This window comes from Oryctolagus cuniculus, chromosome 5, assembly GCF_964237555.1.
Source record: "Oryctolagus cuniculus chromosome 5, mOryCun1.1, whole genome shotgun sequence".
NCBI lineage: Eukaryota > Metazoa > Chordata > Mammalia > Lagomorpha > Leporidae > Oryctolagus > Oryctolagus cuniculus.
Genome location: NC_091436.1, coordinates 24,789,069 through 24,815,746, shown reverse-complemented (window position 1 = coordinate 24,815,746; position 26,678 = coordinate 24,789,069). Strand labels below are relative to the sequence as shown.

At 42.0% G+C, this 26,678-nt stretch overlaps 1 protein-coding gene across 10 annotated transcripts in view; it reads left to right on the top strand.

Annotated features, from left to right (window-relative positions):
- Positions 1-26,678, top strand: part of PHACTR2 (phosphatase and actin regulator 2) — a 321,121-nt gene that overhangs the window by 178,223 nt on the left and 116,220 nt on the right. The gene's annotated exons all lie outside the window — the stretch shown is intronic.

Sequence of the window (26,678 nt, the reverse complement as noted above, 5' to 3'; positions counted from 1 at the left end):
TCGGACGAGACGTGTTTTGTTTACGTTAGACACGCAAGCTGTGAAATGCAGGGAGAGCCTGATTCGCGCACCCAGTTCCCCAGGGCTCCAGTTCGTTTTATGGAAAAGTGTGCAGCGCGTCTGAGTTACAATGCCCTGGTTTCTGTTTTCTTGAACTATGAAAAGGGAAGGAAGGTGCGTCTGGCATTTCCCCAGCAGGGTCTGGGTAAAGAACTATGCGTTGACGTGACGTGACGTGGGATTGGATAAGGAGATAATACAAACGGTGCTGCTTTGGTATTTTTCATCAACTATTTTGAAAACAGCCAACTTCTCAGCAACGCTTTAGATTGTCTGTGGAGACAGTTGAGACACGTTTCTGAGTTGTACAGGCAGACATCAACAGGATCTTGGAGAGAGGAAATTACACAGATGAAGGTTTTAAAATCTGCTCCAGGTTGCCTAGCTGGAGAGCGTTAGGTCATTTAACCCCCTTCCACTTACCCCAGTGGTCATGGTTGTGAGCAGCCTCACTTCAGAGGTGGCATAAGCTTTGACAAGACTTAACTAGCGTCACGGGACAACGACCCCTTTGCAAAGGAGAGAAATCAGAATCCAAAAAAGATTGTTTTCCTTGTTAATAATATGGTTTTAGTGCCTTGAGCATCAGGAAGACTTTATGTTGATGGCTTATTTGAGGGATTTTTTTTTTAGGGATGTTGACTAGGATCTTAAATTTAGTAAATGATTTGGTGTAAATAAAACTTTAGTTTCCTTTGTGTGATTCTTTCCTTTCATTGCAAGGAACAATTTATATTTTTAAGTTTCTGCAGTGGCAAAAGATAGAATTAAATCAGTTGTCCAGAATAATAGGTATACAGAAAGCACGGTTTCAAATGCTGTTCTTTTGTCACAAAAATAATGTTGCTGTGAGTACTAGATAAATGAATTTTACCTTTAGAAAAATCAAGGCTGTCTAAGCATCGAGTAGAATCCTGAAATGTGACAGCCTTACATCTTGGTACAGCAGAGAAATACCCAGGTGGCTATAATTCCTAGTAAAATCACGAATCGTATCAAGAGACTGTCACCTGTTTAAGAGTAATTTCAATAAAAAGCTGTGTTCGATCACATTCAGGGAAGTATCTCACAGGGCGGTATTACACTTAGCTCGGAGGTTCTCAGTTTTGTTGGTGGGAAGTTGGTATAAATTGAAATAATCCGTACATCACGCGTAGAGCGTTTTGAGTTTTGTCAGTTAAGGGATGATAGTGGTTTATGACTTAAGTTGAGGATTATAAAAGTGGAACAGTTTTCTCAGGATGTCCACTTAGGATAGGAGTTACTCCATTTCCCAGAAGTTCTGCTCTCGGATTCTGAACAAAAACAGAACAAAACAAAAGCATAACATGGAGTCAGTTTTCTGTTCGTGTCTGTATTCTTTGCCGAGGCCAGGAATATCACCCTCCAAGTATTTTGTTCACTCCTTGTTTGCTGTTCAACTCTGGCTTTACAAATGGTGTGAAGATTCTTGTCCTGTTTGATCTCAGCTCTCTGCTGACTGTCGAAGGCTAGAGCAGCTGCTTGGGATTACAGTGTTAGAGGTGATTCTCCTCTTAGATGCTTAGTTGGGGCAAATCTGTGTGAGTCTAAAGAATCAATAGCACAGGGCCCAGTACTTCACATTTGTCACTCACTTTGAGCTTTTGTAAACATTATCCTGGTACACCAGAAGTTACCTTGTTTCTCCTCCTTTTAACCTCAGGATCTCTGGAGCCTTTCAACTTGGGCTCCAGCTATTGCCTTGGGTTCTAGGGGGACTATTAAGAATTATTTCTGGAAAAAATGCAGTGAGACTCTTTATTGGGATTTTCAGAAGCACTGTTACTGACATACACTTCACAGGTCATTAAAATGCACCCATTGAAAATGTACAGTTCATTATTGGTGTATTCACAGTGCAACTATTAATCCCTATTTGACCCCATTTACACACACACACACACACACACACACTAAGTAAACGCTGAGTTGGTTTCTCTGTATAGATTTGTGTATTTGGAACATTTCATGTAAATGGAATCACATGAGTCATTTTGTGACTGGCTTCTCTCAGCTAGCATAATGTTTTCAAGGGTCATCCATGTTGTAGCGTGTATCAGTACTTCCTTTCTTTGTATAGCCAAATGATATTGTGTGAATAAACCACATTTTACTTATCCAGTCACCAGCTGATATTTGGGTTACTTCTACTTTGGGGCTATTATGAATAGTGCTGCTGTAAACATTGTGAATAAATTGTTGGTGAAGATGTGTTTTAATATCTTTTTTTGGGCTGGCACTGTGACATAGGGGGTTAAGCCACTCACTGAATGCAGTGAATGCACCCATCCCATATGGGTGCCGATTTAGGTCCTGGCAGCTGCTCCACTTCCGATTCAGCTCCCTGCTAATGAGCCTGGGAATGTACTGGAAGGTGGCCCAAGTGCTTGGGCTCCTGCACCCATGTGGGAGACTCAGAAGAAGCTCCTGGCTTTGGATTGGCCCAGCTCCAACCATGACATTGCAGCCATTTGGGGAGTGAACCAGTAGATGGAAGATCTCTCTCTCTCTCTAACTCTGCCTTTCAAATAAATAAATAAATCTTTTAAAAAATGTCTCTTTTTAAAGATTTTATTTATTTTATTTGAAAGGCAGAGTTAAAGACAGAGAAAGTTTTCCATCTGCTGGTTCGTTCCACAAATGGCTGCAATGTCAAGGTCTGAGCCAGGCTGAAGCTAGGAGTCAGGAGCTTCTTCTAGATCTCCTAGGCGGGTGCAGGGGCCCAAGCACTTGGGCCATCTTCTGTTGCTTTCTTAGGCCCATTAGCAGGGGGCTGGATGAGAAGGGGACTTGAACTGGCGCCCATATGGGTTGCCAATGTTGTACTACACAGCGCTGTCTCCTTAATATACCTTGAGTATATACCTGTGAGTGGAATTTCTGAGTCGCACTGTAGATGATTCTAGGTTTAACCTTTTAATGAACTAGAAACAGTTTCCAAAGAGACTGCACATTTTATTCTCCATCCAACATTGTATGAGGGTTCCAGTGTCTTCAAGTCTTTGTCTAGTACTTGGTATTGTCTTTTTTTGTTGTTGTTGTTTCTTTAAAGATTTATTTACTTTATTTGAAAGGTAGAGTTAGAAAGAGAAAGAGATATTCCATCTGGTGGTTCACCCCCAATATGGCTACAATGGTCAGAGCTGGGCCAAGCCAAAGCCTGGGGCTTCTTCTGAGTCTCCCACTTGGTTTCAGGGGTTCAAGCACTTGGGCCATCCTCTGCTGCTTTCATAAGTGCATTAGCAGGGAGCTGGATCAGGAGTGGAGCAGCCGGGAATCCAACCAATGCATATATGGGAGCTGTAGTCATAGGCAGCGGCTTAACCCATTATGCTACAGCACCAGCCCCTGTTATTGTTTTTTAAATTTTTATTTATTTATTTATTTGAAAGGGAGAGAGAGAAAGGGAGAGAGAAAGATCTATTTACTGGTTCACTCCCCAAATGCCCACAACAGTCTGGGCTGGGCTAGGCTGAAGCCAGGATCCCAGAACTCAGTCTGTGTCTCTTACATGGGTAGTAGAGAATCCATGTACTTGAGCCATCATCAGCTTCCTTGCACTTTGTGAATTAGCAGGAAGCTGTATTGGAAGTAGAACTAGGACTTGAACTAGACATTCCCATTTGGCAACTTAACCACTGTGCCAAACACCTACCCCTATTACTAACTTTTTGATTATAGCTATCCTAATGGATGTGAGGTTATATTTCTATGTGGTTTTTATTTGTTTCCATAATTACTAATAACTTTGAGCATCTTTTCACATACTTATTGGCCTTTTTTAATTCTTTGTAAAAGTTCAGTTCAGATCCTTTGCTTGATTTTAATGGGTAATTTGACTTCCTGTTATTAAGTTTAAGAATTTCATTTACTGGATGAAGTTACATGATGTGCAAATGTTTTCTCCCATTCACTAGCCTATCTTTCCATCTCAATAGTATGATTTACAACTTAGAGTTTTTAAGTTTTGATGATGTCCAGTTTATCTAATTTTGCTTGCTTTTGTTGTCAGATCTCCAGAACTGTTGCCTTACCAAGGCCAAAACTTTTTAGCCTGTTTTCTTTTAATGATTTGATAATTGTAGCTCTTAGCTATGATATGTTTTAAGTTAATTTTTATGTATAGTATTAACATAGGGTTTCAGTTTCATTCTTTTGCATATGGGTATCCAGTTGCCCCAGCAACATTTATTGAAAAGATGAACTTCAATTGGCTGTGTATGTGAGGATTTATTTCTGGACTCTCACTTCTATCACATTGTCTGTTCTTTTATCAGTATCATACTGTCTAGAAATCTTGTAGTTTTTTAAAAAAGATTTATTTTCTTATATGAAAGACAAAGTTACAGAGAGAGGGGGAGAGGAAGTGGGAGAAGGAAAAAGAGACAGAGAGAGAGATATCTTCCATCTGTTGGTTCACTCCCCGGATGCCTATAATAGGCCAGGTTGAAGCCAGAAGCCCTAAACTCCATCCAGGTCTCCCACGTGGAAGGCAGGGGTCCAAGCATTCTGGCCATTTTCTGATGCTTTCCCAGCTGCAATAGTAGGGAGCTGGACTTTTAAGTGGAGCAACTAGGACTCCAGTTGGTACTCAGATGGGATGCCAACTTTGCAACACCAGCCAGATTAGTTTTGTAGTATGATTTGAAGCTAGGAATTGTGAGTCTTCCAGTTTTGTTCTTTTTCAGGCTATTCTGGTTCTTTTGTATTTCCATATGAATTTTACAGTTTGCTAATTTTCTGAAAAAAAGTTTACTGAGATTTTGATAGGGATTGTGTTGAACCTCTAGTTCAATTTAAATAATATTGCCAGTTCTAACAATATGAAATCTAATTCATCAACCAAGGTGTCTTTAATTAAAATATTTTCACAATGTTTTTTAGTTTTCAATGCATAAGTCTTCTTTTGTTAAAATATTTTATTGTGTTTTATGTTATTATAAATGAAGTTGTATTCTTATCTCATTTTCAGAATGTCTATAGCTAGTGCATAGGAATACAAAAATTGATTTTTATATATTGATCTTGTACTTTACAACCTTGCTGAACTCATTTTTTGGCCTTAATAGTTTTCAGTGGGTTCTTTAGGATTTTCTATATACAAGATCTATATACAAGGTCATGTGCAAAGAGAAAATTTTTCTTTTTCCTTTCCAACTTGAATGACTTGTATTTTTTTCCTTGTCTAATAGCCCTGGCTAGAATGTCTAGTCCAGTGTTAAATAGAAGTAGCAGGAGTGCACATTTTTGTTTTGTTTCTGATTTAAGGGGGAAAACAGTCTTTTATTATTATGATGTTAGCTCTGGATTTTTTATACATGCTTTTTGTAAAAAAAAGATCCCTACTATTCCTAGTTTATGAAAGTGTAAGATTTTGTCAAAAGCTTTTTCTATCTTTATAGGGATGATCATGTGGTTTTTGTCCTTCATTCTATTAATATGTTAATTGGTTTTTAGATATCAATCTTGCATATTTGGTGTATATTCCATTTGAGTATAGCATTTAATCCTTTTTATATGTTGCTGGGTTTGGTTTGCCAATATTTTGTTGAGGATTGGATCCACTGTTTCCAAGCAAAGGCCATAAAGGTATGTCTACAAATAGTGTGGTTCCAATACTCCCTGGCCTTAGGCCCTAAGAGGGTTGAGACTGGTTATTTCCATTGCCAAGTACAAAGCATGGTAGGACTGGACATAGGTAGTATTTGTTGACTATCTGAATGAATCAACAAATATTCTCAATGAATAGCCTGTCTACTTTAAGCCAATGAGTATGAGAATAAAGGCTACATATTATTCTATTATTATTATTGTTACTTAGGAATTACATGTTACTCTGGCTTAATCATCTGAAGGCAAGTGTCTGAATCTAGTAATTATTTCTTCTAGTATTTTTCATCCTCAGCCCATCCCCACTATGGCATAGACCACCTCTCTCACCTGCTGTGCCTCAGCCCTAGGGACTGATAATGCCACTGTCCTAATTTTTAGGAAATGAGAGATGAATAAAGTGTGCACAATCACACCTAGGTTGTGATAGAACCTCCATCTATGTTTCTGAGTTTTCAAGTTTTTAAAATTTTTTATTTTCATTTTAATTGAAAAGCAGAGGGCTAGAGAGACAGAGCTCTTCCATCCACTGGTTCACTCCCTACAATAGCCAAGGCTGGGCAAGACAAGCCAGTGGCCTAGAACTCAATCTGGATCTTCCGTATGGGTGGCAGGGACCCAGTACTTGAGCCATCAGGAAACTGGATCAGAAATGGAGCTAGAACTTGAACCAGGCACTCTGATATGGAATGCGTGTATCCCCAGGGGTATCTTTACTACCGGGTTTCCAAGTTTGATTGAGGGCCTTGAATTTGTCTTGCTCAGAGTATTTATCCATTTCCATGTTTAAAAAAAAGCCATACGGAAAAATCATAAAGGCAAAAGTGGATGCTTTATTTTCCTTAATGACAACAATACGCATATAGTTCAATGTCAAACATTACAAGATGCTTGGGAGAAAAGTAGGTTTATTTCCTCCAGATCCTCTAGTCCTACTTCCCAGTTATAACCCAGCATGAGTAATTTTTATTTCATTCCATGCACTATCAAAATACAAATGAAGCATATTATAATTATTGTTTAGTGTTTCATGTAGTATAACTGGAAAAGATTTCCATATTGACATCTTTAATCCTATAATCCTATTAACAAATAATAGCATAGTATGTGGATATATCAAAATTTACTTTAAGGAACCCTGTTCTGGTGTGGGTATTCGGTGTGGCGGTTAAGATGCTTGGGCTGCTCACATCCTGTATTGGGTTGCCTGGGTTCAAGTCTTGGCACCCTTCTGTCTCTGGCTTCCTGCTGATGTACATCCTGGGAGGCAACAGATCATGGCTGAAGTACTTGAATCCCAGTTACTACGTGGGAGATGCAGATTGAGTCCTGGGCTCCTAGCCCAGCCTGGCCCTGGCTGTTGTGGGTATTTGGGCAGTGACTGAGTGGATTGAAGATCTTTCTGTCAATATCTGTCAGACTGTCTCTCTCTCTCTGCCTTTAAAAAAAATAAAAATAAATCAATAAAATTTAAAAGGACCCTATTCTGTTTTTTATATTTTATGTATTTGTGTGTGTGTGTGTGTACGCGCGCACACACGCATTCACGCTGTTGTGAGCAGTGCTGACATGGACATCCTTATCTACACATATTGAGCTTTGTGGCCCAATAAAATCCTAACAGTGGGACTGCTAGATCAAAAGATTTATGTGTTTTATTTTGATAAACTTTGCCAAATCACTCTCAAAGAAACCATCTCACTGTATCTGCTTGCTCTATCTATTTGAGAATTACTGTTTCTGCATTCCCTCATCAACACTGCATATCAGGATCACTTTCAGCCCATAGGATGCTTTGTGAGAAACAGCAGTCTGTCTCTAGGTGGGGCAGCCCTGTGGGCACTTGCCTTAACAAGTGGAGCTGCAGCAGGAATTCAGTTCCCACTCACTCCTTTGCTCCTTGTGCTTGTGCGGTAAATGCCCTCCCCAGATGAACATGCCTACAAGGCTGTGCTTACAGATATATTTTTAGAATTTTTGCAACTCCATATGTAAGAAACAGCATCTCATTTTGTGATTAGGAGTGTGGTAGGGTGTTTGTAGTTCTTTTTCTCTGAATTACCTATTTGTAGCCTTTGTTTACTTCTATGGTTTCATACAGAGTTATATGTTAAGAAAATTAACTTTATGTCTTTCATATGTTGCAAATAATTTTCTCCATTTCTCTTGCATGGTAAGTTTGTTTATAATATTCTTTTCATATAAAACATGTAGTTTTTATGGATTAATCCTTTTCTTTCTTACAAACCATGTTTATTTAAAAACATGCTTTCCTGTCCTGTTTTTCTCATGTGTGACTGTTTGGCCTCTATAATTTATTCTGGTTTAAGATAAATAGATATAATGACATAAAATATTTAAACTTCTGCATAACAGAAAAAACATCATTAGTAAATTGAAAAGGGAAATCATAAAGTTGAAATCACTACCTGCATTGGATATGGGAAGCAATGATTAATATCCTCAATGTAGTCTGACCTCTTAAAGGTCATTAAGAAAAAGCTAAACACAACCCCACCCTTGCCCCCAAGAAAACAAGTGAAGAACCTGCATGGGCATTTTTCAAATGGGTACAACTGTGAATTCACTATAGGCCAGGGACTATTCTAAATTCTTTATGTGAATTAGCTTTTTCATCCTCACAACATCTATATGAAGTCACTAGGCCTGATACCCCATTTTATTGATGAGGAAAACTGATGCACAATGGCTAAGCAAATTGCCCGTGTTACTTGATCAAAGCAGACACATACATGACCCATTGGTATTTGAAATAAAGTTTAAGCAAACACATAAACAAAAATAAGTTGTCATTGATCACTTATGATTTTAGCAAAGATTAAAATGGAGGATTCCTCAGCGATAATTTTCTTGTGCTTGTTTAAATTGACACTACCGGCAGAGCAGTTTGACTATGTAATATATATTAAAAACCTTAAATGTGCTACACTCAGACCCCACAATTCTGTTCCAGAAGTATATTGTAAAGCAAATGATTAATTTCGTACTGGATCAAAATCTGTCAAAACCAAAAATTGGAGATAACCTAGTAGTCAAATATTAAAAGTTCATTGAATTAACTAAATAATGTAACCAGCTTAAGCCATTTAAAAATGATGTGAAATATTTTTAAAAAATAATTTGCGTGATAAAATACTATCAAAATATGAGAAGTCAGGTTTCAAAGTAATATGATTCAATTTTAATAATATGTGTGTGTAAAGGAAATCCATTCATAAAGAGGCAGTGCGACAGTCATGGCTTTCCTCTCCTTGGACATGATCAAAGCCAAGGCTTCTATGCTCAGGATCCACCTGGACCTCACCCGGAATTAAAGCCACCAGCTGACCTGCAACTGTGTTAGATTTCTTCCAGCTGCAGGAACTCTGAGCAGTTCAATGGCTGTTTCTCAGCCACAACTTTTTTCTTACGAATTCCGTGATCAAAACTGAAACACAGGTCCTAATATAGCCTCTTCTTTTTAGGTTCAATTTTCCTTAGTCTGCTAATAATGCAAATATCATTTGTTTTGAGAGGAAGAAAATGAAAAGTTTAGATGTTACCTACTTGTCCTTGGTCCCTAGCTCATTAGGTGTGATCAATGAATAGTATCTCAAAATAATTTGAATTTCAATTTATTTTACCTTTAGGTTTCTGAAAACATAATACCCAGTAGACAAGTCAGACTTTGTCTTTTGCCTACTTACTGAAATCACAAAGGAGATAAGCCTGGATGTAGGGTCCTATAATTAAGCCTCTATTTTGAATAGAGAAAAAAAAATTCCAACAGGTTTTCTTTTCCTGGGGAACTTTAGTGTAATAAGGTAACTGCTAGTCTCTGTTCTTGGGAGGAAAGATTAATATTTAGTGGAGACTCAACTGATGTTAAAGTGATATTGAGGTAAAAATAGTCTTAAGAAAATATAAACACTCCTTGGCCACCCCCCCCCCCCCGACACACACACACACACACACTTGAAGCAGGGAAAGAAAAACCAAACCCCCAGTAACTCAGAACAGCAAATAACCTCCCTAAATGTTGGTCTGACATTATCATTTATCCTTATAACCTGTCCCACCATTTATTTTCATTTCAAGAGGCTGGATGTTTCTATTCATAAAAACCTCTGGCAAGTGTAACACTGCAGCCCTTAATGTGAAGGAAAGTTTGGTTTCCAATGGAAGAACTGAAGTGTTGTTTTGCTTAAGAATATCCTGGAAAGCGGTGCTGGTATGTGCCTGGCGAGTCTATTCCTGCAAATCAGTTTGTTTTATGAGGGGACATTAGGAAGGAGAAGAGGGGCACCTCACTGCACAAACAGCTCCTGCACTGAAGTTACTATGCGTAAGGTGTTATGCTGGCTATAAGGCGGCTCAGAGATAAATTATTCACAGACTCTGCCATGGGGGTCCTAGCCTAGAAGAAGCTGAGTGGGGAAGGTCAGAATTGGGAGTAGAAAGGAGGAGACTGTTAGAGAACTGTGGGGACAGAATCAGGGAGGCAAAAAAGTCCAGTGAGGGACTAGGATTCAGGCGCTAAGAAGGAAGGGCTGGAGGGCAACACTGAAAAGCGCAGTGAGAACCCCGAAGAGCTTTGCATCAAGTCAGGGAAGTGATTGTAGCTTTGCTTCAGTGGGATGAATGTGCCTGTCACATGCAGTGTAGGTTTCATGGGGAGACTGAAGTGGGGACCAGGAGGTCGGTTGCAATAAGCCAGCAAGGTGAAATTGGGCAAGGGAAGTGTAACTAGAGAAATGGGAGTAGAGTGTCTCCCATATTTGTATCTGCAGCTCTGACCTCTCTGTGCCCCAAGCCCTAGGACACAAGTGCACAGCTGACAGGTCTGCATCTGTACTTCATGGGCATCTTAGAGGTTATGTATCAACAGGAGGCTTGATTTTTGTCTCCAAACCAGTTCTTCTCTTGTCTTCCTTGTGTACTTACTTGTTTTGCAGCAGCTGGGGCTGGGCCAGGCCAAAGCTGGGAGCCAGGAACTAAATCCGGGTGTTTCACATGGCGGGTAGGAACTCAGCAACTTGAGGCATCATCAGCTTCCTCCCAAGATGCACATTAGCGGGATGCTGGAACCAGGAACAGAGCTGGGGTTTGAAACCAGGAACTCCGACACTGGGATGTGCATGTGCCAACATCTGTCTTCACTGCTAGGCCAGGTGTCTACCCACTTGCCAACAACTTTCTCAAAAATTTCACCGAATGATACCCCAGTCACTTACTTCTTCTAGCCCCGTACCTAAGAACCATTCTTGGTTTCTGCTTCCCCTACACAGGGATCCATCAGCATGTCCTGTCCATTTTCCCCTCCAAGGTGTATCTCATTTCTACTCTCTCTGCCTTTGCTGCCTCCATCCAAGCCCTGGCCATCTACTGCATGCACATCTGCATAGACTCTGGCTGGTTTCCTGCGTCTGTCCCTACCCTTCTGCAATGCATTTTCTACACCACACCTAAAGTTATTTTTAGACCGTAAATTATGTCATTCCCTGACTCAAAACCTTTCTGTCGTCTTATCACATTGAGAGGAATCCAGATGTCATGGAATGTCCCCAAGGCTCTCTGTGATCCTGCACACCACCCACTCCTCCCATACACAAACACATACCTCAGCTCCAACCACTTTTGCCCGAAGTCCTCTCTCTGGTACTACAGTCTTTACCTTTTTCAGTCCTCAGAAGACTGGCCTGGCTCATTCCTACCTGTGGGCCTTTGGAGTTACTGCTTCATGTTGGAGGCACTAGTCCCCTGGTTCTTTGCAAAGCTAGTTCGTGTTTCAGCTCCAGTTTAGCCCCTCCTGGAGCCTTCCCTATCCCCTCCTTCCCACTATGCACTGTAGCCTGTTCACACCTAGTCACAGCTCTCTGTTCCTTCACTGCACTTGTCATTCAGCCTGTCTGGTTTGTGTTCAGTTGTTACTGTCTCCTTCCACAAAAACATAAGCTGCATGAGCTAAAGAACATGATCTGTCTTATGAACCTTTGCTTTCACTAATTCCTAACCATACGCTGGACAAAAAACTACTTGTGTAGTAAATGAATAGCTTTGTTTGTCCAGGTCTTGTATTAGTAAGGTGGTAGGAACTGAGTAGAAAGTTAAGTAGCATCTAAGAAATGTAGAGTGGTTTAAATTGATTTTTTTTTTTAATTTGAAAGTCTGAGTTAGAGACAGGGAAAGACAGAGAGAAAGAGAGCTTCATCTGCTGGTTCACTCCCCAAGTGGCCACAACCACCAGGGCTGAGCCAGGCTGAAGCCAGAAGCTTCATCTGGGTCTCCCATCTTCTGCTATTTTCCCAGGCTGTTAGCAGGGAACTGGAGCAGAAGTGGAGCAGCGGGCACAGAAACAAGCACCCATATAGGATGGCAGCATCACAGGCGGTGGCTTTACCTGCTGTGCCACAATGCTGGCCCTTAAATTGATTCTTGGAGTGGGTGTGCGGTTTAGCAGCTAAGATACCAGCATCCTACATTGAAGTACCTAGGTTTGACCCCAGCTCCTGGCTTTAGCCCCAGCCCAGTCCTGGCCATTACAGGCATTTAGGGTGTCAACCAGCCGAAGGGATCTTTCAGTGTCTCTGTCTCTGCATTTCAAATAAATAAATGCAATTCAAATAGATCCTTTAGAATTTTCCTCTGACTTTGAAGTAGCCTGTTTACATTGCTACTGGTTTATTATTTGGGTTGATACGTTGTCCCTTGACCTCCCAGTCTGGAAGCTGAAGCTAGAGCTCTCCCTTTCATCCCACCTGCATCTCCAATCACACATTTCCCATCCCCCCATCTCCTCACCTTCCCAGCAATCTTACACTGTACTTTTGACTGGCTATTAATCCATATAGCTGTCTAAAAACTAGTGACAGCTGAGCCTGTTGACTTCTCCTTTCCTACATAACTGTCGTTTTCCGTGCTGGCCTTCTTGGTGCTTTAGTGTGCTGTAGACTTGTCCCCACAGCTTCCCGCAGTTACGTAAATCTCTTCTCTATGTTCAGACACTTGAGTTTTTCTTTCAAATTCACCTTTGAGAAGTTTCCCCATAGTCTTCGCCCTCTTTCTTTCTTTCCTTTTTTTTTTTTTTTTTTTTTAAGATTTTTTTATTTGAAAGGCAGAGTTACAGAGAGGCAGAGAGAGGGAGAGAGAGAGAGAGGTCTTCCATCCGCTGGTTCACTCCCCAATGGGCCACAAGGGCTAGAGCTGTGCCTATCTGAAGTCAGGAGCCAGGAGCTTCCTCCGGGTTTCCTACTCGAGTGCAAGGGCCCAGGACTTGGGCCATCTCCTGCTTTCCCAGTCCATCGCATAGAGCTGGAGAAGAAGTGGAGCTGCTGCGACTCGAACTGGTGCCCATATGGAATACTTGCACTGCAGGTGGTGGCTTTACGTGCTACGCCACAGCGCCAGCCCTTCGCCCTCTTTTGCCGGGGACTGGATTTTCTCCAGCCTGCAGTTGTTATTGGGATCTCCCTGTACCGTGCCCTGGGGATTCCTTCCACCTTGCTCTGTGTTGACTCTCCTGATTACTGGATCCTGGGTCTTTTTCCCCTTCTCCTGGATCTATTCCTTTATTTTGGCAGAGCACACAAGGAGTTTTTTGAGTACAGCTCATGGGGCATATATTTTTTTGAGTGCTTGTATTAGAAAGTGTCTTTCTTCTGGCTTCATGCTTGGTTGATAGCTTGGCTGAGCCATAAGGTAGCAAAACAAACTTGCTGTAATAAGCAAAAACACCCGCCGTCACTTACAATTAATCATGATTACCATTTTCCCCTTCTACAGAAGATTCATTTTTTTTTTCTCTTTAGCAAGTAGCTTTTAACTCATTTCCAAAGACTTTCTTGGATGATTGTCACACAACAACTCAACTTTGACCTGGCTTATTGCAATGGTCTGAAAAAAAATTTTATGAAAGTTTTAAAGTTTTATGGGTAAGTAGACTAATTAAAAAATATGTTTACTGGGATAATCATGTGCTGACATTTTGAAAAAGATTCACATAGAAAGTCTGCATAGAATAATTGTGTTTCTGTATCCGTGTGTATTTTTATTTGAAGGATGTGCCATCTGTGTAGGATGCTGGTTGTAGTGGAATTCTGGGCTGTTACCAAGTGAAGGTTGATATTTCAGATTGCACTTTTGTGAGAATCACCTGGTGTGCTTAAAAGTTATGAGGGCACTGCAGAAGGTTTGTGGAAAAATGCACCTAAAAGATACATTCATTTGGGTGCACAAGCTTTTTAAATCTACTTACTGTGTTTTCATAATATGCACCTCCCATGAACTTCTTGAGAGTCCCTTGTATGAATTTGTGCATTACATATTCTAGATCAGCAAAATGAGACTTTTTTGGGGAGGGGCCTCAGAGTCTGTGTTTTTCAACAAGCATTCCGAAAGTCTCTTTGTATGAGAAATATCCTCTGGAAAATAAATTATAGATGAGCAATATTTGAAAAGTGGCTTCCCATGAAAATTTCTCTTCCCTAACAATATGTTCCATTTTCTTTACTTGAGGTAAAAATTACAAAGTGTCCATCCAGTTCAGTGGCTCTGGTGTTCTGTTTCCAATACCCTATTGAATCAGGCCATTCATATGGACTGTTCATGAGCACGTATCGCCATGATTGAGCACAATTTTGAGGTCCTGGCAGACTCCCATGGCTGGAAACATTTTGCTCTTACATACGTTTTGTTAGTATTCTAAGCAGCAAAACAATTCCTGTTCCACAGTAGCCAGGCTTGAACTAAATATAGTTACATGGGAAGGTGAAGAGGTTTTTAGTAGAATGGCAATTACTGCTTAAGGAGCGGCCACAGAATTCCAGCATGGGGCCTTTTCAGGAAAACCCCATGCAAACTTCATGTGAAGCTGCCAATTACTTCATTGAAGAAGCGAAGTCAAAGAACAGGGCCCTGGATAAAAACAGGTGTTTAATGGCGAGTGGGAGGAACCGTAGGAAAGGTTGTTGTAAAATCCTTGCTAGGAAGGAGGCCCAGCCCTGGTGGAAATGTAGGCAGCAAATTCTGAAAACACCAAAAGATAGCAATCTTTTCTCAAAAAATGCTTTTCGTGTGCGCCTTGTTGGCTTTTTTATTTTCACCTCTGTTTGTGCTTTGGCAGGGGAAGGAGGGAGTCTTTCCTTTCAATTCTGTACCTATTTGCAGTACATTGCCTGGTGTGAAGTCAGTTCCATTCGGTCTTAATTGCCGTCCCTCCTCCCTTCTTAGGGTTTTTTTTAAAGAGTCGCCCAGCTTCCACTGTTTGTGGACTGAAGTGTGCTGAGTGCGGCCCACCACGGCCTGGGCAGCTGAGGAGCTCTGGGATTACTCAGGATTGCTATGACCAGTTTCCTCCGTTGAGGGGATTTGTGTTTTTCATGATTCTCCTGCTTCTGTCACATGAACTCGGGCTGACCTGCCAACCTGTTGATGGAAGCGCCGGGTGAGGACGGAAAGTTAGAGTAAAGCAGCAGAGCCCATTCCCTGAGCTCAGGCAGGGTGTTCCTGTTGCCCGGATGAGGCTGTTGCGTTTTCCTAATGGCTTCTGAGGCGGAATTGTATACATATGTGCACAACTAGCGCTCTGTCGCTCGGAGAGTCCTTGCCTGCCAATTTTTGAAAGCAAATATGCGAAGAATCAAATCAAACACGAGATTTAAAAAAAGAATTTAGAGCTATGTACGCTTTTGACAAACTGAATCCCCTGTCATCCGAGCACAGAACAGCAGGACACACATATACCTCATTTTACAAACAAGGAGGTTTTCATTTCTAAAGCCGTTCGAAGTCATCACGGCTGAAGTCTATAAAGGATCTTTCTTTCTCTCCTCTTTTAAGTGGGCTGGGGTGGAGGTGAGCTTGAAAGCGGTGTGACATTTCCACCCTCCCGTTGACATATTGACGAATAACTGCAGGTCATAGTAAGTGTCTGTACTGGACAGTCGAGGCAGCATTGCAGCGTGCCACGAGGCAGCTTCAGTCCTGCTGGAGATGCACACGGCAGCTGCTCTGGGTCCCGCCGAGGGCCCCTCTCCTGGGCTGGCGTGTGGCTGCCTTCCCTGCGTGCCTTCATGTGGTCTTTCCTCCATGCACACACATGTGTGTTCACATTTCCCTTCTTGGGAGGACACCCGTCTGACTCCACTTAATCTCCATTGCTTTCCTTAAAGCCCTGGATTCAAATATGGTCACATCCTGAGGTACGAGGCATGAGGATGTCAACATACAAATGCTGGGGGGAACACAATTCAGCCTATAGCCATGTCCTTAAGACCAGTGCACAGGGCCCAGCACTTTGGCACAGTGGTGAAGCCCAATCATGTGTTCAGTAGATAGGAATTGAGTAAGAGGGTGCGTTGAAAGTAATTTTGTTTCTTTTCAAAACTTTTTTATTTCAGGGGCCTGGCATTGTGGTGCAGTGGGTTAAGCCACTGCCTGCAATTCTGGCATCCTGTATGAGTTCACGTCCTAGGTGCTCCACTTCAAATCCAGCTCCCTGCTAATATGCCTGGGGAAAGCGTGCAAGTGCTTGGGCCTCTGTCATCCATGTGGGAGACCTGGATGAAGCTCCTCCTGGCTCCTGCCTGGCCCAGCCCTGGCTTCTGTAGCCATTTGGGGAGTGAGCCAGCAGGTGGAAAATCTTTCTCTCTCTCTCCCTTACCATCTCCCTCCCCATCCTGTCTCTGTAACTCAGCCTTTCAAATAAATAAACAAATCTTAATTTTTTTAAATTTTGTATTTATTTGGAAGTCAGAGAGAGAGAGAGAGAGAGAGAGAGAGAGAGAGAGATCTTTCATTCAGTAGTTCGCTTCTCAGATGCTTGCAATAGCCCAGACTGGGCCGGGCCAAAACCAGGAGTCTGGAGCTCAATCCAGATCTCCCATGTAGGAGTCAGGAAGCCAAGTGCTTGAGCCATCACCTGCTACCTCCCAGGCTGTACGTTAGCAGGAAACTGGAATGGAGGGCAGAGCTGGGACTCCAAACCAGGTCCTCCAATATGGGATGTGGACGTCCCAAGATCCACTGTGCCAAATGTGTGTCCTGAAGGTGATTTTCAGCGATGGAAATTAATCAGTATCACCAGGCAGTGCCACTCAAGAAGTGAAGTATAGGATATAAACGGTATGTGAGGGAAAAGTAGAATGTAGTATATATGGACATTATATTTCTATTATAAATGGCTAAGAAATAATTACCAGTATACTGTGATTGGAGCGCCAATGGATAGAACAATGCTGGGAAAAAGATTCTAATCCCAGCGTGATCAGTGCACCTGACCAGTTTTATAATATTCTTTGTGGTCCCTGAGTGGGAAGCACTCTATTTGGAGAAATGGTTTGTTCCCAGATGTCACTTCATATCTGTTTTTCTTTCTCTGTGTTTGCTTTTTCCTGCTCTGTGTGCTTTAATTGTCTCAAGTGTGCTTGATACCAGCAGAGGGACGTGTCTCTTCACAAAGCGCTGCTAAAATAGGAAAGAAAATGAATAGGGATGCTGGAGAAAGATGGTGTTTAAACACCTGTCAAAGTAAAGCCAGAGCAAGAATGCGCTTGCCAGAGACTAGAGCAGCCTCACCGAGGCGGGTTGGCAGTTCACAGGAGATTCATGTGTGACGAACCACATTTGTATCCCAGCCAGTACGCAGGGTAAAACACCATGCAGGCTGTCAGTGATGGCTTCTCCTGTCTCTTGTTAACTTTCCTGCAAGCTCTTACCTTGGATGGATGGTTTGCGTGGATGACTTACCTTGTCACAAAACAGGGAGGTGGGGCTTCAAAAGCACACCCACCTCCTTTAGGTTCATAATTCCTGACTTTAAATGGAACAGGCCTCTCAGGCTGTTTAAGTATGCAAGTAAGATCTGGGTGCATCAGAATCTATCATTCTTAGGTCCTTTTATAAAATAATTTAAAACTCTCCAGTAAGCTTAGGAATTATTTAAGTTTATAGGCATTTCTTGGACTAGGCATTTCCTAGATGGATGTTCGACCTTGAGATGGCTGAGATTCAAAGTATTCCCAAAACGCTGTGTGCAAAACCCAACTCCTTCAGGCAGTGATCTGAATCCAGAGAAAGATGGGGCGGACGTGGGTGTGGGAGTGCACAGAACCCCTTAGCCAAATCCCCACACCCATTAGTTACGACCTTGTCATTTTGGTCTTTAAGGCATTTTTCAGATTAGGATATGCTGAGCACTCAACCTAAGGAAGGTCAAAAGTCACAGAAGGTTGATGTTCTTCCAAGTCAGAACACTTCACTTGGATCCGAGACCCTATTTCAGATTCAAAACTTAATATCCTAAGGCCTAAAAGGGAAGTCTTACTACACACAATGGGAATGACTCTAAGGATTTCATAAATAATTGCTTGTGGTTTTGCAGAACTAGTGCAACCTTGTTTTTGTTGCTGGATACTCCGCTCTAGGGTTGGGTGGAGTGGGGAGTGCAAGGTTCTTGTTAGACCTTAAAGAGGGAGGGATGAAAACCAAGTCACTTTAATAATGATTTTGTAGCCAGCCAATGCATGCAGATTCTCATAACGAGAATCCTTCAGGTCTTCATTATCTGCGCTGTAAAAAGTGTCCCGCATTAGTGGGACAATGCAAAGTAACTTTCTCTCTCTCTCTCTCTCTTTAGGTTTTGACATGGGGCACATTTGGAAACCAAAGTAAAATGTAACTTCCTGTGTTTGACTATTCTAGCAAGTCCAGGCTTCTCAAAAACCAAAAGCAACAACAACTTCTATCTGACTGGCCATAGACAGTTCCTAATCAGATTTTTTGACATTTTTCCTTAAGTGTTGTCTTAACCATGTAAGCAACCAATATTTTGAATGTGATAGTTTTAGGTTTTGCGTTTAAAAATTTTTTTTTCCCTAGGTACTAAAATAAAAAGGAATTCAGCGAGCTCCCAGCTGAACCTCCAGGCCAGATCCATTTCTTAGCTGTGCCCTCCTCCATTCTTGTCGGTGACATCCATCAGCCTTCTTTCCTTAATCCAGGGCATTTCTGTTCGGAGGGAGTGATGCTTTCTGTTGAGTGTTAGCTGATCTCAGTGGCGCCCAGCAATTGTCTTGAGACAGCAGTGAGTGCAGTTATCTAGTTTGGGTGGGTATTCAGGAATCTATTTTATGGAGTCTTTTTGTTTTCCTGGAGACCTCTAGGAAAGCAGAAAAATATCTTTCAAAGAAATTTTGCTGCCTTTCTAGATCTTAATTAATCCACACTCTTTTTATTTCCTAAAACCCTTTTTTCAGTGCTTTCTCCACTTGCTTGAATTATCTTGCATCCACTTGTATTATCTCCATGAACCCTAGTCATAACCCAAATGGTAAGTTGTATTACCCCGTTATTCTGACTCTGAAAGGTTGAATTACTGGCCTAGGGTTAAAAGCTAGGAAGTCGAGGAACAGATCCTTAAATTCAAGTCTGTCTGGTCCTGGAAGCCCATGTTTTGTTTGATTGATGGATTGTTTTAAAGATTTATTTATTTAAATAAAATTATTTAAAGATTTATTTATTTGAAAGGCAGAGATAGAGAGAGCGTGCGTGAGCGAGTGAGCACGCTCTTCCATCTGCTGGTTCATTCCCAGATGGCCTCAACAGCCAGAGCTGGGCCCAGCTGAAGCCAGGAGCCAGGAGCTTCTTCTGGGTCTCCCACATGGATGCAGGGGTCCAGGGACTTGGGCCATCTTCCACCCCTTTTGCTATGCACATTAGTAGGGAGCTGGATCATAAGTGGAACAGCGGGCACTTGAACCGGCTCCCATATGGATGACACGCCACAGTGCTGGTTCCAAGCCCATGTTTTTTCTTTGCAGTCCTCACAGGTCTGTGCTTATGCTTAAAATAACTACTTATTTTTTATTCATACACTGAGTCCTACAAGGGTGCCAAATAGCTAGAGAATTAAAACAAGCCATTTTCTTCCTAAAAATGGATGCTTTTGTGGTGAGTTGTGTAAGTGTCATCCGACTCTGTTGGTGTGTGCCTTGAGGAGACTGGCCTAAAGGGACTTATTCAGTGCTTTCTGAACATTGCCTAAAAGGTAGAAACCCCTGTCTAAATTCAACAGGAGGCCATTTAAGTCACTGAAAAGCAAAGGATTAACATTCCTTAGTTTGCACACCTAATTCTCTAGAGAGAACCAATCCCACAGGTTTTTTTTTTAAAAGTAATTTTATAATAATGATCCATTTAGTGTTGCTTTCTTTTCTCTGCAACAGAATCAACGAGGATATCCCACTTGCAAGATGGTGTGTTTGGTTTCTTTCCTTTAAATGTCATGTGTGTCAAGCAAACATTCCAGAAAATGAGTTGTAGCAGCAGGACTTGGGATAACACCACGTGGGCCAGCCTCTGAATGCAGTCAGGGCACCATCCAGCCAACTAGGTTCCTCCAAATTCTTTTCTGATATCACTTTTATTCGGCTTTTCAGTACTGGCCTGAAGGAATGAACTTCAAATGTGTACTAGAATGGTAAGGAAGACCCTGTAACCAAACCTCAGAAATAGCTTTTTGCAATTCACCATCTCTTCCAGAAGCCACAAGAGTGGCTTTTAATTATTATTGTTATTAAGTGAGTAGAGATAAAAAAGACTGCCTCTTCCAATATATGAAAAAAAAAAAAATAATCAGTGTTGCCACTGGATTAGTATTCCTTTACAGACAAGGACAAAATGGGTTTCATTCCTGGCAATGTCCCCATACCGTACCTAGGTCACAGAGGGTCCTTCATTAAGATTCACAAAAAGAACAATTAAGTCATGGATAAATGTGTGGCAATCCCTGGCACAGCCTGGCCTGGCAAGGCTACAGTTTATTTGAGCAGACCTTTAGATTTTTCACACAGAGAAAACTGCTTCCAAAAGAACCCTCCTGTAGCATTCCACGTAGTTTGCGAGATAACATAACACACACTAGAGTTTGAAACTGGAAAACGATCAAAGCTAGCAGGAAGGAGGTCTGACATACATAAGAATGGCAAAGGCACTACTGACACATATTTCAGGAGAACACACAGTTGCTGCTTAGGATACAACTAAAAGACACTTCACTGAGGACAAATAGTTTCAATCAGAGGTTCAACCCATTGCACCAAAACACCAGCACCTATCCTCATCTTTTTTTGTCCTGCTAACTCCTCATCTTCCTTAGTTTGTCTAGAACCCAACTCTTTTTGGCAGCCTGGCTTCTTTAGTGGAGGCTGTGTTTTCCTCTGCCCCTGCTGGCGTGGGCAGCATTGTCATTCTGTCAGCTCCCCAGTGCTGTTTCCCACCTGTTTTGTTTAGTTTTGTGCCCAACCTCATTTGAAGCACATGCCAGCCTGCTGAGTGCTCCTTTATGTGTCTTTGCTGCAGTCTTTTCCCAGCTTCCTGCTCACCTCTTCATATTCACCAGATGACATTCAGGCCTTCCCTGTCCCCCGCATGTTTTGCTGTTACAAGGGACTTCAGTCCCCACGCAGTCACCATGCTGCTGGTCTGGCCTCCTGGCTGGTGTGGTTCTTCAGCCCTCCTCTCCTGCATCTTCAACTTTCCCCTCCCTGCAGGCTCCTTCTCCTTGGCCCCTAAACGTGCCTGAATGTCCTTCACATTTTGTGATGAATTTAAGACAAAGAGCTAACAAATCTTTTTCCTTGACTTGATCATTCTCAGTGCCAAAAAAGTTCAAGGTTCTTTGTTGCGCAAAGCCCACTTGCTCCTAAGTGTAATCCTTCTCTCAGAGTTTCCCCTGGCCCTCCACAGCTGCTTTTGTTTGGAAGATTCCACCAAATAAACTTAACTCCAACCTCTTGTTAGTATGCCAGTAATACATTGCTGGCTGTTGGACATCTTCCCCGAATGTTCTGCCAACACCTGAAGTTCATGGTGTCTGAACTAAAGGTCTTTCCTCCAAGTCTTCTCTCCTCTTGACATCTTACCATGCTCTTGCAGAGTTCCCTATGACTTCTCTAGTACCCTTCTCTTTTAAAAAATTATTGCTTCATTTATTTATTTATTTGAAAAACATAGTAACACACACACACTCACACATATACCTAAACCCCACATAGATAGAGAGACATCTTCTATCTGCTGGTTTACTCAAATGGTTGCAGCATCCAGGACTGGGCCAGGCTGAAGCCTGGAGCCAGGAACTCCATTTCAGGTCTCCCACGTGGGTGGCAGGGGTACTTGGGGCACCATCTGCTGCTTTCCCAGGCACATTAGCAGGAAAAGGATTGGAAGTGGAGTAGCTGAGACTCAAAGCAGAACTCAGACATCTCAGAGCAGTTTAACCTGTTGCTTGGCGCTGGCATCCTTTTCTTTGTCTGCAGTGTCCTCAAATCCATTCATCTTTTCCATCAGGGTACAGGGCTCATTGTCCTGGTGACACCTGTATGACTGACTGACAGAATTCACTGATGTGGGATTTGTCTCCCAACATCATATATTCTATTGTGTGTGCCTGAAGATTTCATCTCTGCCTTGGAGAAACAGGTTAGAATCCCGTGTGTGGCTACCAGTCTGTCCACTGATACCAGGCTTAGTTAGGGACTTGGTGGACTGTTGGACGTAGTGACTGGGAGAGTCACAGTATGTACAGATTCTCAGGGCTCTCATTTTTCCTTGAGCATTTAGACTTAAAGATCTTGGTTCAGATTCAGTGTGCTATTTTAATAGTATTTCTGATACCTTTGTCCTCTGTGGGATATTTTTCACAATTTTGTCTGAAGCAAAACTTAGTCACTTACTTAAAGATATTTCCTTGGATTTTATTTTGCAGTTTATATAGACGGCCTGCCAGCTTCTCCCCTCAAATTTCATCCCCCTGTGTTTGCTGAGCATAAACAGGGTGATCATTATTCTAACATGGAGGAGATGAAGTTCCCTCTCACTTGATTCATTGTCCACTGGGGAGACACTGAATGTTTCTCCGAAACACAGCACACACTCCACGTACCGTGACCTGCTCCCACCACAGACTCTGGAGTTGTTGTGGGAAATGACTAGCATCTAAGGGGAGCAAGGTAGAGAGTTTTTCCTGTCTTGTTTTTATCCTTGCAGCAATCTTCTTGTTATTTCTAAGTCAAGCCATCATATGTGTTCATGAAGAGCACCCTTCGCCTATGGTGATAACAGTGGTATTCAATACTTAAAATGCATTTGTTTACATTAAAATGGATTTTCCATTTACAAAGTGACCCCTTTCTTAATGAGAATTTCTTTAAACCTCGGACTTGAGCAACCTTTTTAATCTGTTAAATATCCTGTAGCAAGTCTAGGGGATGTTGTTCAGTGAATCAGGATGTCATCCAGCTGCACAAACATTCTCGTTCTGTAGGCCTGGTGGCTGTGAGTTTAAACTCTGGAATTCTCTGTTAGTGCATGCAAGGCAGATGGAAGTCTTTAGTAGCTTTTCCCTTTGGGGGTTTAAAAATAATGGCAGCCTCTGTTAGAAAAACAAGTTTAAAAATTGATGGTATCAATCTTCTAAAATTAATATTACAGTAATTGAGGATTCTAAACCATCAAGTGACTACAGTCAATAAAAAGCAAAAAATATACTTTGTCTGCAACCAGTATGACATTGACTGTGATGATACTGAGCATTATTTTAGAGAGAAAACACCGCTTGTCTTCACTCTTCAGATCAGTCTGCACAACTGGCTAGAATAAATTGAATTATTACTCATTAAGATAATTGTTACATTGTCATGAAATAGAGATCTACTTCTACCCATTACCTTCCTCTCATTTTGTACACAGGACACTCTGGAAGTAAATTACCTGAGTTTGTGTCCTACTTACCAGCTGTGTGAGCTTGGACAAGATGCTTGATCTCACTGGACTTCAAATTCTGAATATGTTAATAGCACCTACCATACAGGGTTTCGGTACTGAGGGAATTTTCTTTTTTTTTCTTTTCTTTTTTTTTTTTTTTGACAGAGTTAGACAGTGAGAGAGAGAGAGAGACAGAGAGAAAGGTCTTCCTTCCGTTGGTTCACCCCTCAAATGGCCGCTATGGCTGGCGCGCTGTGCGATCTGAAGCCAGGAGCCAGGTGCTTCCTCCTGGTCTCCCATGCAGGTGCAGGGCTTGGGCCATCCTCCACTGCCCTCCCGGGCCACAGCAGAGAGCTGGACTGGAAGAGGGGCAACTGGGACAGAATCCGGCGCCCCGACTGGGCCTAGAACCCGAGGTGCTAGCGCTGCAGGTGGAGGATTAGCCAAGTGAGCCGCGGTGCCGGCCATGAGGCAATTTTCATAAGGCACTTCCAACAGCTCTTAATGTGACCTGTAAGATAGATATATCCATCATACAGCAGTGTGAAGAATCATAGAATTTTTACAGTTGGAAAGGAGCTGAGAGATCATTTAACCTACTCTCCTAATTTCAGCAATAAAAAAAAAAAAAATGGGGTCTTAAGGTCACAGGGCTAGTTAAGTAGCACAGTTGGATTTGGGATCCAGATCTCTTCTTGGCTTTCAGTTCACCATCCCAATTGTGTGGTCACAACCCCAGAACAATAAACTAGATTTATTGCCTGTCCTGATTGTGCAATGTCTTTGCTTTTTGTTTTACAGATTCTTACTGCTATTTTAGAGTTGCTAGGAGGTGCTGCTGGTTCTCTATGAGTTTAACTATCAGTCCCATGAAGACAGCCTGGTAGAGGGGGAATAGCCTTGACAGAGGAATCAGATAATCTAGACTTTTGCTCTGCCACCAAGTTAACATTTCCTTTTTCTTTTTTTTTTTTTTAGATTTATTTTATTATTTATTTGAAAATTAGAGTTACACGGAGAGAGAGAAGGAGAGGTAGAGAGAGGGAGAGCTCTTCCTTCTGCTGGTTCACTCCCAAACTGGCCGCAGTGGCTGGAGCTGTGCTGATTAGAAGCCAGGAGCTTCTTCCAGGTCTTCACCTGGGAGCAGGGACCCAGGGAGTTGGGCCATCTTCCATTGCTTTCCCAGGCCATAACAGAGAACTGGATTGGAAGTGGAGCAGCTGGGACTCGATCTGGTGCCCATATAGGATGCCGGCACTGCAGGCGGCAGCTTTACCCAATACACCACAGCTCCAGCCGGCAAGTTAACAATTTCAAAAGCATACAATCTTCTTAGGTTTACACGTTCTCATATTGAGGGCATTCATTTATGTAGAATAATGTGAACTTCTGTATTCTACATGATTGTTTCCACAATGGAAAACACTGTATGCAGTGCTTTTGTAATATAAAGTGCTCAGAACTGCATGCTATAATGTGCATAGGAAGACTATATATGGGCAGACATTTGGCCTAATGGCTAAGATGCCACCTAGGATGCCTGCATCCCACACCAGGGTGTCTGGTTCTAGATTAACTTTACTTCAGTTCCAGCTTATGTGTACCCTGAGAGGCAGCTGGCTCAAGAAGTTAGGTCCCTGCCCCTCATGAGGGAGGCTTTGATTGAATTCCTGGCTCCTGACTTTGGCCCGGCCTGACTTTGTGGGTATTTGAGGAATGAACAGAAGATGGAAACTCTTCCATTTTTTTTTTTTTTGTCTCTCCCCCATCTCTATGCCTCTCAAATAAGAAAGCATATAAAGGTGTCATTATTTACAGAAAATAAACTACTTCTCCACTTTTAATCTTGCTTAAGCTTTGGGTCAACCTCAATAGATGGTAGGGAGGTAGATTATTAGTTATCTCAGAAACATAGTAAGTGAAAGGAGATAGTATTTTCATTTTCCAGGTAAAGAAAGTGGTAAAGCTATCCTTCCCCAAAATGAGAGGTTTAAATAAGCTCATCATTTTCAAGTACTCTATCATCTGAGACCTTGCTAAATGGGGTGTTTTGATTTTGAAATTAGGTTGATTTGCTTTGAAATGCTCATGTACTACAATAAGCTCTGTGACTGAATTTCATAGACATAATGTACATTGAAAGACACACAAAAATATGTTGTTGAATCCACTGAGTTGAATTTCAAGAGCAGTAAAACTAACCAACAATGATGCAGCAGTGGTTATCTGGGAGGGTGGAGGAGAGGGGTGGGTACCAATTGGGAAGAAGCACAGGAAGTTTTATGAGGCTTGGCAGTGGTCAATACCTTGGTCTGGATGGTGGATGCCTGTACCAAATTATTGTGTATATGATAGTGTGTATCACGTATATTATATTATACCTCAAATTTTTTTGTAAATGCTCCACGATATTTTTAAAAGATTGATTTATTTAGTTGAAAGAGTTACACAGAAGAAAGGCAGAGGGAGAGGCAGAGAGCGAGAGAAGTCTTCCATCCGCTGGTTCTCTCCCCAATTGGCTGCAATGGCCGGAGATGGGCCAATCCGAAGCCAGGAGCCAGGAGCTTCTTCCAGGTCTCCCATGTGGGTGCAGGGGCCCAAGGACTTGGGCCATCTTCTACTGCTTTCCCAGGCCATAGTAGAGAGCTGGATTGGAAGAGGGCAGCCAAGACTCGAACTGGCACCCATATGGGATGCAGGCACTGCAGGTGGGGCTGTAACCTGCTGTGCCACAGTGCCAGTCCCCAAAAATACTTAATTATAATTTAGTTCCTTTTTAAGCATTTCACATTTACTGTACTATATATTCAAGGATGTGACTTTTTGCCTTTAAAAATTATTTTTGTAGATATGTCTCGTGTGTATTATGAGCACAGCACTATGATAAGAAGTTTTTCTCAGCGTTACTTTAAAAGGTCAGCTGTGCTTGATTTGTTCATTTGTGGACCATTCTCTTTTTAAGTTCCACCTGGTAGTATACTCATCTTTATGGTTCCAGTTCAAGTCTCCCACTCCCTGGGACATATTCCGGAGTTTGTGTTTCCCTCCCCTGGGCTACTTGGGCTTCCATCTTTGTTCTTGAGTTTATCAGTAACTATGATAATGGCCTCTTCCCCAACCATGCTTTGAGTGCTTTAAGAGCAAGAATCATCTCTCCCCCCCACCCCACCCCCATCATACTGGCCCAAATAGCATGAGTTCAAAACTCTGAATTAAAGCTGGCC